This window comes from Anabrus simplex, chromosome 2, assembly GCF_040414725.1.
Source record: "Anabrus simplex isolate iqAnaSimp1 chromosome 2, ASM4041472v1, whole genome shotgun sequence".
Classification (NCBI taxonomy): domain Eukaryota; kingdom Metazoa; phylum Arthropoda; class Insecta; order Orthoptera; family Tettigoniidae; genus Anabrus; species Anabrus simplex.
Window position 1 is genome coordinate 863,763,425 of NC_090266.1, and position 15,262 is coordinate 863,778,686.

Genomic DNA, 15,262 nt, shown 5'->3' on the forward strand with positions numbered 1-15,262 from the left:
ACCAAGATCACACTAATTGCCGTTAGGATAACATGCTTGATCTCTGACACTTTCTTCAGACTCAGAATCGCTTATTCTCCGTTATTCCGGTCCATCTTCTACATCTGTGTCCGCCTCGTCTTCAAAATCTTCCAGCGCAGAACATCCGCCAACCTCATCTAAAATTAGTTTTTGAACAGCTTCTATATCCCTAGGATCTTCCAAATTGTATGTTTGCTTCTGTGACATCATATAATATGTGCATTTATTTATGTTATTATGTTGGGTAGGAATTTTACATGATATATCTATTGTCTGAACACTGTGATTGGAAATATGTTAGTCTATAACCTCAGCATGGTAAGAACTTGAATGTAGTAGTGTGGACTGAGTTAACTTTTCTTTTTCCTACCAGTTACATTAAATCCCTTAATTAAATTTTCTAGCTGATGCATATTAGAAGTTTACTCTCTTTCTTCATATGAAGCCTGTGCCTAGGAAACTGGAATCTGCATAATATCTCAGGTTCAAAGTCAATACCCTCTCTTTTCCACTTGACTGTTTTTGAAGCATTTACTGTTTTCACAATGTGATTATTATATCTCTCAATTAGATCATTAAACTCTGGAAAGTCATACCTCCATGGTATAGAGTGGAAAATTACATTAGTCTTAAGTGTTAAAGGTAAAAACTTATCCAAGGTATAATCTACTTCTTTACAAACGTTTTCACTAGACTGTCCTAGATCATTTCCATCAGCTATAACAACTAATATATAGTTCAAACCTAACTTATCAGTCTTAATTTCAATACTTACCACTACCTCTCTCACTGGAGCATTTGTTTCGATAATGCTCTAACCTCTATTACATGGGGGCAGTCTGGATGGTAGAGTTTTATTAATCATCATTCCATGACTGTCGGCGACGATCAGCATGTTCGTATCCGTTATTTCACTGGAATTCTTCTTTATTTGTCTTCCCTCCGGTACTATGCATTTTCCTTCTCAGTGGATTCTTCTTCTTCTTCTTCCGGATTTCATTCACATAGAACCCTAAATTTATCACACACTTCAGTCAGGTAAGCCGATAAGTTTTTAAAGGTAGATTATGTAGGCCTAATTTTAGCAGTCATCCTAGGCTGCATCTCCACCTGACATTGAAGCTCAGTAACAGTTTGTTTAAGCTGGTCATTGAGGAGTTATCTATTAATTTCACAATGTGCTACCTTCAAATTTTGTATGCAAGGTAGACATTGCACTGTGTATGAATGGTCCAATCCCCTCAGTACTGGTTTTGTACCGGTCTGCATTCCTGTTCTCTTTCTTCTTATAGGTAGTAGTAGCGGAGTTGTAGGTGGCAACTCAAATCTTGCACCACCAGGCCCAGATGTTCATGTCAACTTGTGTAATGTTTGATAGTAGGGTTTGGATGTTGCAAATGTTCTTCTTCATTCTATCCATACTGAGTTCAAAGGATGTTTTGATTCATTATCAGCCTCTCTTCTTACGATGGTAGATGGCCTTTAATGCCAAGCTCACCTTGTTAATCACAAGGCTAAGTCACAGTCTGCACTGTGATACCTGCAAGTCATCAGGATGTTAGATCAGCATGTCTAGTGAGAACCAGGCCTATGTGGTGCAAATGATGGTTCAAGGATACTTCCAGAAATCATTGTGGATGTCATTGCACTGCAAAATATGCGTTAGTGATGCATGGAGTATATAGTGCAGGAGAAGCACATTTCTAGCTGTCTCATTTCATTCATTTTATCTACTCTTTGAGATTGTTGCCAACTAGACTACGCATCACTGCCTGATACAACATGGGCATCAAAGTAACCTAGGATGAACAAAACGTTAGACTGAGGTGTTTTACAGTACCTGGCCACTTTATTAGACTCAACATAAAAATCTTCATTTTTCTAACAAAATGTTATATTAACAGACTTTTAATGGAATATTACACATTCACTAATGGATAGCATTACAGTATGTTTAATTTACGATGCCATACACAGTTTTATGACTGCAATTCTAATATTTAGTCAGTCCACCCTTAGCTTTTATGACTGCTTGCACCCTGCGAGGCATACTTGCAATGCAAGATGAAGCTGCTGCTGACAACTTTTCATTATGGTTCCAATGAAATATGATCTCTTCAAGTACTGAAGCTTGGTAGTAATACACTCTTTACCGATTTCACGTTTCAGACATTGCCACATATTCTCAGTCGGGTTCAAATCGGGTGAATTACCAGGCCAATCCAAAAGAGGAATTTCTTTCTCTTTCAGAAAAGCTTTAATAGATTTTGCCGTGTGGCATGGAGCCCCATTTTGCATGAAAATCTTGTTTTCACCTTCACTAAATTGCGGGATCAGTCTCTTTTCAAGTATTTGTCTGTACTGATCCTGACGCATTATACTCTCCACAACCTGCAGACGTCCCATTTCCTTTCCACTTATCACTGACCAAATCATGACCTTGGTAGGATGTTTTACTGTTTGCTGGACGCAATTCTTCTCATACTTTTCACTAGACAATCTTCTTACAAACCTGGATATCTCACTTGACAGCTCAAAAGTTGATTCATCACTGAAGCAAACCTAGAAATTAAGATGATGTGTATGAAATTTAAAGTTGTAAATACTCGTTGGAATTTTCCTAGCTAAAACATCATTTGTTAAGGAATTTATAAAAGGAACTTAACCTTTTCCAGTCTTCTGCTGTGAAATGTTGGTGTTTTCTTGCCCACTGTAGCCTCCATTTCATCATTCGCTCAGTAAGTTTGGCTTTCTTAGCTAGTCGACGACATCGGTACCCCAACTGCAAGTACGTCGACGCACTGTTCCCTCAGAAACCTTGATACCACTGTTGTTCAGTTCTTGGGTTATAGTAGCATAAGATGCCCTTCTGTTTCCTTTGACAATTTTGACGAGCAAACGTTCTGCTCTTGGAGTCAGAATATTTTTCCTACCACATTTCCCTCTTCTGTTCATCGGGTAATCTCTATCAGTTTTGTTTGTATTGCTTATACGACACACAGAAGTCTGCGATATTCCTAAATGGGCAGCAATTTCTCGTTGTCAGATTTCTATGCTGCAAAAGTCCCTTCACAAACTCAATTTTGCAAGGAGAAAGGTCCTGAGACTTCCCTATAACTGTTATCAAGAAATTGTTTGATTTCCCAAGTAACAAATTTAAGACCACTGCTATCTCATAAAGTTCCCATTATAAACACAGATTTAGCGTAAATATCTAAAATACGGCAAGACAAACTGTTAAAGTTAATGATCAGTAAACCAAACACATATCTGACACAAAACCCGCGGGAATTATTACCTCATATGTTTATGGCAAGGTAGGTACTAAGTTAATAAAGTAAAAAAGGCGGGAATTTGTAAAGATAATAAGTTCCGAAACTCATATTATAATCAAGAATACCATGTCCTACAATATAAGTATCAACAATGGGTTTGCTGTCATATAAATCCAAGAATTAGGGTGTCAAGTGAAAAGAATTGCTAAAAAGGTCCTCGAGTCTAATAATGTGGCCAGGTACTGTAAACATTGTTGCAGGCAATGCAATGTAGAAGACGTTTTGCTTACTCTGGAGCATTGAGTAGAAGCATATGCACTGAGAACTTTGACAGGACCTGTCATTTTAGACAAGCACGAAACAATCCTTCGTTTGGTTCCCATAGTTGGGGAATCAGCAACAACTACAAGATTGCTTTTCATGGCAAAATCTACTCCATATTGACTCAATTGGTCCAGTGGTCGGCCTTGCCAAATTAATGAAAGCTGGCCTCCCCGATAAGTCTGCCATTTAGAAGCCAGTTTTTCTGGAGGCAGGCCATGTCCACTTCGTATGTATGTACCTCTGTATCAAGTATAGCAGTCTTGCATGCATCATTGACCTCCTGTAAGTCTTTGATATATATTGGGTAAAAAGCCTTGATGTTCTGGGTTGCCATATGCAGAGTTGTAGTTACATCATTATGCTTGTTTTAATTGTCCTGGTCTATCAGATCAACCTACTTGATGAGGATTACCTCTGATCTCCATATACCCAATGAAGCAGGCAGGTAGCAGTGAGATAGCATTTAATTGGCTGGTAGCTGCCCAACACAAGGCGATCAATAGCTGACCAATGAGATCCAACAGACTCTCTCACTGTCAGAATTAACCCCTGTCACTCAAGACTTGTGTCAAAAAGACAGAGCTTATAACGCTTAACTGTCACTTTCCATGTTGTAACGATGTCTTGTGACATGGCTGGAGTTTCCTCTCCTGGGTGTTAAGTCTGGGTGGAAGTGTATGTAGACGCTGGGCTGCCCACAGAACAGAATCCCCCTCTCAGCCATGCGGGTAGTGTTGAACAAAAAGGCAGATGCAATAAATTTGTTTAAGGTACCGCTGCAGAAGTTGTCAAGAAAGACAAGTACGTCATCCAAATGCCTTTCTGCCTCCAACCCTCATTTTATTTAGAAGTAAACTGACTTAGCCTTTACCCCTCCCAGAGTAGACTCACAATGCAGTGAGGAGATAATTTACGACAGTACTGCTTTCTCCTCCTTTAGGGTATGGGACTTCATCCATCTTCAGAAATGTTGCCCATTTTCTCTCGTAACCCTTGAAAGGAGCCCTAACAAGACACCACCAGCCAGGCTAGCTGGACCAAGGTTTCTTAGAGTGGTCTTTCTCCTCCATTACTCATCCTTGGTCCTGGCGTGAAGGCAAAGCTTGTCATCCTGAACATAAAACTGGTTGATAGTTAAAATTGAGGAAAATAATTATGAGTGGTGTGACTGAACTTATTAATTAGATGTATGCCTGTGATAATAATATAATTATTATATGTTCTTACAATTTTAAAATCTGTGATAAAACGTAGTGATAGAAAGCCATGTCACCAGTGGAATGGGCGATCTATATAGTGTATCCTGTTATTCTCCATAACTCTGAACTCTTTTAGCTAAGAGACTGAGTCTATTGTATGACATCGTTTCTTTGACAGCTTGTGATTAAATGAGAACATTGATAAATGACTATAATTACATATCCAACTTTTATTTGTGGGTCGCTGAAAATTGGCATGTGTTCCAAAATGTATATTTTTTTTTCATTTTTTCTCTCCTGTATATCTCCAAACATACCATCGTTCCTAAAAAGCAATGATTGTGAGTCCAGCAAATAACAGTACCTGTTTCGATGGTTTTTCAAGTATGGTCCATATTCAATACCTTTTGTTCTTCTTCTACTACCTCTTTCACCACACCTGTGGGGTCACAGGAGCGAAATGCGTCGCACATGTGGATTTGGCCCTGTTTGACGATCGGATGCCCTACCTGACGCCAACCCTATATGGAGGGATGTAATTACCACTGCGTATTTCTGTGGTGATTGGTAGTGTAGTATGTTTTCTGAATATGAAGAGGAATGTTGGACATACAAAAATACCCAGTCCCCGAGCCAGAAGAATTCATCAGAAGCGATTAAAATCCCCTCTGAACTGGAGAGCAATATGCTGAACATTCAGTCAATGAGTCGGAATCCATATTCAGTATCAAGGGTATGTATATTAAAACTGCAAAAAGGGAGGCAGGCAGCTCTTCCCCAGATACTACCTTTCTCTTTGATATGGGGCTTTAACCTTTACATTTCTCTGATTTTAGGAAAGAAGAGATAGTTGGCAAGGATTTTATGCAACTACATTCGGCCAAGCACCTAACGCGTCTACTGTGGAATATAACATGACCGAGCAGCACAGTCTGCCACCACATGTAAGTGATCTATTGCTTATATCTTCCTCTTAGGCACCCTGAGGTCTAATAAAATTTGTTACTGAATGATAATTATCGGGAAGTTCTCCTCTATAGTGTAACGGTTAGCACGCTTAGCTGAGGGTCTCGGAGGCCAGGGTTCGATTCCCTTACTGCTAGAGATTTTAGAATGGTAGAAGGGCAGATATGTGGTTAAGATGGTACATGCAGTTCACCTCAGTTGGGGGTGTGCCTGGAAAAAGCTGCACCACCTCAGGATGAGAATACAAGTTTACTTTACTATTATCCGGAAGTGACTAATTGTATGTATTTTTTAAGTCATATTTTCTCATTCAATGCTCATAGATAATGGATATAATAATCATGTATAGTGTGCATATGTTAAGAATCACATTGTCAATTAATAAAAACAGAAGGAAGATGAATATGGTATGACTGTAATCAACATCTTCATAAATGTTGACCACTTTTCCCCGTAAAACTGTAAAGGGGCCTTTACAAGACGCTACCACGTCCATTTGTAAATTTAAGTAACTTATTGATCTTAGCATACAGTACTCTTTTACTACCATCGAGCAGTGATACTAAAAAGTAAAACTGGAAAATTCATGAGATAACAGTGGGTCTAATAGTCATCCAGAGCCCTCATAGAAACCTTTAGAAAAATGCCAAACTAAAAAATACAAAATATTTCCATATATTTTCCACCATTAATTATTGTTCCCTCGCATGATAATAGAGTTTATTATTCTGTCACTGCTTACTGCGCACGGTATTGCTACTTTATAATAATTGAGAATGGGTTCCTCATGGACAGATTAGGTTTTTCAGCATTACAGTGTCTGCAGTTTTGCAAATTAACACATCTGTTCAATGAGAAACATATTTAATCTGAAAACAGAGTAAGGAAAGGATCAATTTTAGCATAGTGCACTTAATTCAAAATCCATTCAAGAAATATAATATGCAAGCAGGATCACCCACTTTAAGTTCTTAACCATTCCTTCTCTCTAAGCCCGAAAGCACTTAGTAGTGGAAGTCACAGTATTGCCTTAGAGCCCAGAAGAGCTCACGTACTTTCCAGTAAACTCTGACATCTCTGGGATGGTTAGGTAATTTCTGCGAACTCTAAACTAACTCTAAACTTCTGCTAATGTGAGCACAAGACAAGATTTAGTAGGCTAAGGATTGTTGCAAGGAGGGAATAATGAAAGTGTATTTAAGACCATCACACCCCATTGTTCTGTTTTTAAACACGACTGCTTTTTCACACGTCAATCTCAAAGTAGATAGACATACATACATACATACATACATACATACATACATACATACATACATACATACATACATACATACATACATACATACATACATACATACATACTGTACCGGTTGCGACCTGTACATGCCGTATTTTTTGACATTTAATTGTATACAATCATCACAATCATTACGTTCGGAGGAGCGAGCAGGCGAGCCGGCGACAGCTGTGAGTGTGACGTAGCTGCAGGGACAGGATAGACTACCCGCCTGACCCCACGTGTAGCCTGCCTGACCTGGTATGTTCTGGATATGAACGTCACCCCTTCGCGAACATTCGGTGGAAATTTTTTGAAACATCTCTAATAATAATCGCAGTGACTTGAGCGATACGCCATTTTGAAGAGGACAACATGAACGTCTCAAATTATGAATATCAAGAAAATCCGTCGATGGATTCACGATATAATCAATCTCGAAGAGATCACGTTATCTGATGACGTAGGAGCCCCAAACTGAGTATAAGCTGAGCTCACTTGACCTGATCAGACAGTTATAGCTGGGTGTCCAGCCTGACTCTCCACGCTGCAGTGTTCGTCGAAGTGCTGACAGAGTCTAACTTCGAATGATTCAAAGTCTTCATGTGGGACTTAAACTCTGACAGTCGTGTTGAACTTAAAAATTGTGCGAGTGTGAATTCTAAGGTATAACAAAGTCTTTATAATGTACATTGAGTCTATCAATCAAGTTGAACTAATAATCTGTGCGCGTATTTGAACTCTGATTATGAAAAGTCGTGTATTGGACTTAGGTGACAACAGTCAAGTCGAACTTATATTCTGTGCGCATGTAGAAACTTCTCGATATAACTTCCTTTCGTTGTTGTAGAACTGAGTTCATTGCCGCGTTGCCTGTGTGAAACTTAGTCTCTGAACAAATACGGTATTATTAATTACAATGTGACACTACTGCGATATAATAAGAATTGTGATAGTTCTTTTTTATATCTCAGTCAGCAAAACTTAATCTCTGAACACATATCATTAATTTCAGTGCAACACTACTACGTTATGCTATTAACTCTGACATTTTGTTAAATCTCAGTCAGCATAATTCATTAATAAACAAGGGTGTTTATGAAAGTGTTCGAACTTTCACATGAATGTTATTGCAAGGGATTATCATAATCGTGTGCTACGACACCAGTGTTTCACTCCGAACTCAAACTGTGTTCTTTATCCAATTCAAACAAAATTGTGTATTATTTCCCTGAACAGTGTGCAAATTATTTGTGTGCGACTGACAGCAGTGTCTTTGATAAACTCTCGAACAGTCACCTATTTTATTTAATGTCAAGTGCGCCTAACAACGAACTGTGCTTTTCATTTCAACCTTATTTCTTCGTCAAAGTGTTTAGTATTATTTCATGACTGACAGCAGTGTATTTGATAAACTCTAGAGCAGTCATACATTTCTTCAATATCAGGTGCTACTTTATTTACTGGAAAATCACCAAGAACTGTGCCAAGTGCGTGAATAATTTTCAGTTTCATTATTTCTATTCATGAACTGTGCTTTATTTTCTTCCATTCTCGATGCTACCCGCATCTTCATCTTTAGTGAACTGATAAATTCTGTCTACAAGATTAACAGTGAATTCGACTGCATATCACAACCATATTAAATGAAACAGTGCTGTTAAACCGAAGTGCCTGGGGACTGTTTAATTCTGGACAGTCGTATAAGTTATGTGACGAGTGATTACCCCGCAACATCGACGGAGATCGTCGGAGAACGTCGGTGAGCATCGGATACCGTCCAGAACGTCGAATGTTCGAGACTCAAATCCATATCAAATCGACCTGGGTGTTCCGGCCTTATCTCCACATAATATTGGCAACCTGCCGAACGGGTTCCAGGCCACTTCAGCCTGGTGAACTGGGATCACGGGTCATCAAAAGGCGATGTTGAAGACAGCGACTACCAACAATAAGGTGATGTGCACTTTAAAATGCATTTTCTGAATAAAAAACTATTATTCAATCTATTTTAAAAAAATTCTTGTAGGTAGAACCCTGCTTCCTGTACCAAGCCCTAGCTAGAAATCACCCAGTACTGCCCTGAGATCTACTTCGTGCAGCTCGATAGCTGCAGTCGCTTAAGTGCGGCCAGTATCCAGTATCCTTAATTAAGGCCACGGCCACTTCCTTCCCACTCCTAGCCCTTTCCTGTCCCATCGTCGCCATAATACCTATCTGTGTCGGTGCGACGTAAAGCAACTAGCAAAAAAAAAAAATTAATTCATAAAGTCAGGCTATTTTACTGGTACAATACATACATACGTACATACATACATACATACATACATACATAAAAACATACATACATAAATGCATACATACATACATACATACATACATACATACATACATGCATACGTATACCTTCATTATGCATTATTATGCCTTTCAACATCCAGTCTGTAAGCATCCGTGAATTAATTAATCACCTCCAAAATCCTCCATTTCTAACTAGCTCTGTGTCCTCATTTAGTTCCAAACCTCTTGTATTTAAAAATTTGGAAACTTAATCTCACCATGGTTTACCTCTAATTCTGTTACCTTCCATGACCAACACCAGTATCCTCCTAGGTGACCGTTTGCCTAACATGACCCCAACACATAAGCTGGTTAATGCGTAGGCTACCACTACATCCATCAAGTTCAAGTTCATTTCTAAATTAGACTCTATCTCCTCATACTCAGTTTCCCCCTGCTATTGATACCACTTGTTTGTACCAGCGATCATTTTTCACTACATTCATATCCGTCACCTCTAACTTATGAATAAGACATCCCAAATCCACCCTGCTTTCACTTCCATTCAGGAAAGTTGGCATGTAAACAGTCAGGTGTAAAGATAATTTTGCCCGGGAGCTTACTTCTTTTTTTAAAGAATACTGTTGATCGCAACTGCAAGCCCACTGCATTAGTTTTGCTGCCAGTGACAGCTCGTAACAAAATTTTCAGGGAGTTCACAGCAACATTTTTATTAACGCCTCAAATGTACCAAAGTAGAATGCAAATCAGTGCAAAATAACTTACTTAAATCATTTTACTAGAAGTTCCTTGTACGGTTCCTTCTCCTCTCACAATATGGTACAACCACTGCAACCGAGGATGCATTTTTTCGAGATTAATCTGTGAGTGTACAACAAAAATAAAATTACCACTGCTGGGCTGAGTGGCTCAGACGGTTAAGCGCTGGCCCCCTGATCCCAACTTGGCATGTTCGATACTGGCTCAGTCCGGGGTTATTTGAAAGTGCTCAAATACGTCAGTCCCGTGTCGGCAGATTGACTTGCATGTAAAAGAAATCCTGCGGGACTAAATTAGAACACTTCAGCTTCTTCAAAAACCGTAAAGGTAGTTAGTGAAACGTAAAAACAATAATATCGCCATTATTATTATTATTATTATTATTATTATTATTATTATTATTATTATTATTATTATTATTATTATTATTATTATTATTATTAAAATTACGACTACCACTAAAATGTTTTCTTTTTGTACCCTGATGATGGGCGTCCTAGAGAGCGACATCCTCTAGATGTGCTGCGGTGATTTGAGGTGAGAAGAACGTGAGAGAGGAACGGCCATGGTTTATAGAAGGAACTGTTGATGTATCATCATTCGCTTTAGAGAAGAGATTGGAAAACCACAGAAAACCCTTCACAGGACAGCGGACAGGAGGAGGAGACCAACCCCACCGCCTCGCGAATGTAGATCTGAAAAGCTACAGTAAGGCAGTGGCCACTCTCAGCCGAAGCTACCCATCTCAGTGAAAGTAAAATTCACAGCAACTTTGCTACAATGCTGTAGGCTATTGTAGGGAATATTAAAAGATGCGAAGATGCGAACACTATTCTTGGTTTTACATAGCACCAAGCTCACCTAGGTATGACAACAAGCATAAAAATAATGCATAGTGGTACCACATTTACCGGTACTCAATTTAATTTCGCTGGAAACGATTCTCCACCTATGTCGTAAAGCAAACTTCTTCCCACAATTACGAACACCTGTTTAGAATTATCTACTGGCGAAATCTTTTGGTGATGTAATGCATTAGTAACTTCAGGGAGCTGCAGCCATCAGTAACTGGGGAGGATGCGGACCCTTGTGGTTAACTGTACTACTATCTCTCGTTGGAGGGTGGCTCAGGCGGAAAGGCACATACCTTACCGCGCTCCTCACTCATGGGGGTTGTCTGTGCATAAACCGTGACGTCATCGGCATGCGTATAGTCTTCAGACTCATAGCACAACAGCCAGTGTGCTTGCTGCATTGTCAGTCGAAACACACAACTGTCAGTGTAGCAGAGCTTCGAATGCTTGTCGAATGCTTGTAATAGATTGATTCAATCATGTCGAAACAAAGGAAACAATCAAGACCAACTAAAGAATGTTGAATTGTCCATGAATATGTGAATATGCATTAGAATTGGGTGTTCACGCGCTCATGTGCTCCTGAGAGACCACTGCCACTGTTTGCAACATCTTCACTCAGTCTCACTTACCGTTCTGCCATCCCAGAAAAGTACACATCCTAAATACTTGAAATTATTTACCTGCTCCATTTCTGTATTCCCAACTTGACATTTAATTCCCTTAGCTTTCTTCCCTACTGACATTACTTCAGTTCTGGAAATGCTAATTTTATTATACTGCACCTCTCTTTAAGTTCCGATACATTAGATTGCAAGCTTTCAACAAACTCTGTCATTACGACCACGTCGTCACTTAGCTAAAACTAGTTACTACATTTCTACCTACCGTACCGTAATCTCTCCCTGACACCTAATAACTTTCAGTAGATTATTCATGTAAATTATGAGCAGCATAAGTGAACCACAGTACTTTGAACCAATAATTCATCCTACCATCAATTAACACTGTAGCCCAGTTACCAATATAAATGCATTTGATTGCTTTTAATAATCAATCCTTAATCCCACAACTTTTCCCTCCGTCATGTGCCTTCTCTAGATCGAAGAAACATAAACATTTCGGTCTGTTCCTCCCACAGCATTTTTTAGTTATCTGGTACACACTGAAAATCTGATCCTGAGAGCCCTTTGTGGTCTGAAACCATATTTGTTTTCATACAACTTATTCTCGAGCATTATTTCAAAATGCCAATGAACGCTATGCCTGATATATTGATCAATGAAATACCTCAATAGTTGTTGCAACCTTTCTGTTCCCTTGCTTATATATAGGTGCAATTACTGCTTATGTCCGATGAGAAGATACCTTACTAACATTTAATTACTCTGCAAAGCTATTTCACCCCTACCTTCACATTATATTTCAATGTATCTGGTCCAATTTCATCTATTCCTGCAGCTTTATGACCATGGGAATTATTTTCCATCCTTTCCTCTTCCCCTCATGTGCAATTTCACTCACATCGTTGTCCTCTCCATAAGGTTGGTTATTTGTGGGCGACTTGCACGTCGTGATGAGGATGGAGCCGGACTCCTGTTCAGTGATTCACGGGGATATAGTATGAACTCATCCTATTTAGCAAAACACTATTAATTTCCTTTTGCCTCCCTTTCTAAGATTATTAATGCAAAGAAAGGTTTCCCTGCCCCTTTCCAGTCCATTACAGTTTATAACCGGAAACATCCCACGACTTCTTCTTCTTTCACCATACCTCACCCTAGTCCAATTATCAGCATAAATGCCGTCGATTGCTTTCAATAATCGACCCTTGATCCCATAATAACAAAGTACAACTTCATCCTCATCTGCACCATCAAATGTTAAAGTCACCAAGACGATTCTCATCTTAACTTCTCGAATTCTTAAAACTGCCTACTTACTTCGCTCATTTCCGTGCTGAACAGTCTATGTTGTGTTCAACAATTCATTGCTTCACTCAGTTTCCTTAATCTATTTACAATCTCCTGCCTTCATCACTTCTTTTTATGTTCCAACGCATTCCCTTGCTATTTCTATGACAGCAACCGTGTATGTTACCTATTCTCTTTATATACCCTGAACGTGCTTACTGTCTATTGTTTGGAACTTTTCACGAATCATATCCATGTACATTTGTCTATTCTCCTTGTCCTGGAAATCCTCTACCCTTGACGGTGTGCAGACAGATTTCACTTTCTCTGTCCTAGGCCTAGAGATAGTTCCCTACAGATCAGAAAGTCCGGCTCCATGGCTAAATGGTTAGCGTGCTGGCCTTTGGCCACGGGGGTCCCGGGTTCGATTCCCGGCAGGGTCAGGAATTTTAACCATCATTGGTTAATTTTGCTGGCAAGGGGGCTGGGTGTATGTGTTGTCTTCATCATCATTTCATCCTCATCACGAGGCGCAGGTTGCCTACGGGAGTCAATTCAAAAGACCTGCACCTGGCGAGCCGAACATGTCCTCGGACACTCCCGGGACTAAAAGCCATACGCCATTTCATTTTTTTACAGATCAGAAAGTGGTCTGTATCATTGAAAACTCCCTGGAATACCCACACATTCCTAAAAGATTTCCTGAATTCAAAGTCGGTTATGATATATTTTACACTGCTGTTAAAAAAACATGAAACATCCTCAAGGACTGTGTTAGTGACAGACTGATGGGTTGTTGTGTTAGTGATTCATTTATCACGGACATCGGCTTCTGTATAATCCCCACCTTTACTCATATTCTTCAGTTCCATTTCCGAGTCTCACATTGATATCACCTAATAGCATTGTCCTATCCTTCCTGTTAACCCTGACTACGATATAATTCTGTGCTTCACAAAACTTGTCAGTTTCATCCTTATCTGCACACTCAATTATTGCAGACACTGAGACAATTTTCATCCTAATTTGTCCAACTGCTAAATCTACCCACTTCTTTCATTCATTTACATGCCAAACAGAAACTATGTTTTGTTCAAAAGTATTCCTGATACACAATCCTTCTCTATAATATGCCTTTCCCTCTTTAACACCTGTTAGTAAAACTTCATAATCTCCTCAGTATCTCCTCTTACTCAAATATAATTAACTCCTAACATATCCTGATGTATCCTCTTTGCTGACTAAGCCAATTCTACATTCATACATAAGCCCCACTGATACTGATAGCTCCCTAGTAACTTCGTTTTCATTCTCCAAGTTGTTTCCAAGGAGTTCCGCACCTGACAATTGGAAGTGGGACTCCATTACTCTAATAGAACTGAGCCTTGCTTGAGATATTCTGAACTTAGTCAATTATGTGAATCTGGATGCTGCCATACTTACCTATAGCCCCAATGAAATTCTCTCCTCTAATGAGCACTAAGAAAGCCATGACTCAGAATATGTCCAAGTTGCCTGCTCCTATTCAGTACCAACTGGTGCCCTGAACCTCAGAGCAACTTACTTGGCCATTGAGCGATTGGCTATGTTACATGACCTAAGTAAGCCACATCATGAACGACCACTACAATTGTTGTATTAAAACAATTTTTTTTGATTTTGAAAGCTTATATGGGGCCAATTTTCTTTGAGACCTAAGAGTGAATGATCATTTACATATAAACATTCATTATTTACCACCATTTACACTGCCATGTACTCTTACTGGTAGTAAAGTACCCATTCACAATCTACCCCCTGATTCTTCAGAACTGGCATGTTTTGAATTTATGGTAAGTGGAAGTAAACTCTATGAAAACATTACAAATTACACTAAATTCTGTTCTGAGTATAAGCAGTCTCAATTGGGAAAGGTTCATAGTGAGTTGTATAATAAAACTCTTGATGAAATTGAAGCTTATTTGGGAACCCCAGGCAGGTGAGTGTAGGCCTGGGATATTACTGAATTGCATGGAATATAGCTGTAAATGTTTAGTTAAATATGTTGAATAGTTTTAACATTATGAGCAATTCTTCAGCTCTATGTGCAACCCTCCACACAAGCAAAAAATATAGCATGAAAGACTTTAATAGTTCTAGGAATGGGAAATAAATACAGCAGATCACTATCATTAAATTCCAGAACCAATTGACACTGAATATATAATTCCAATTAAGTGCAGTATATTTAAATATGAAGTAGGATAAAATTATTCACTCACAACAGTCCCAAATCAACAGTACAGTTGTAAAATATAAAATTTACTCTTTATATGGTATTTCATCATGATGTAGGAGTTTTCATTCAATCGGTCAGTCTTTTATTTCTGTC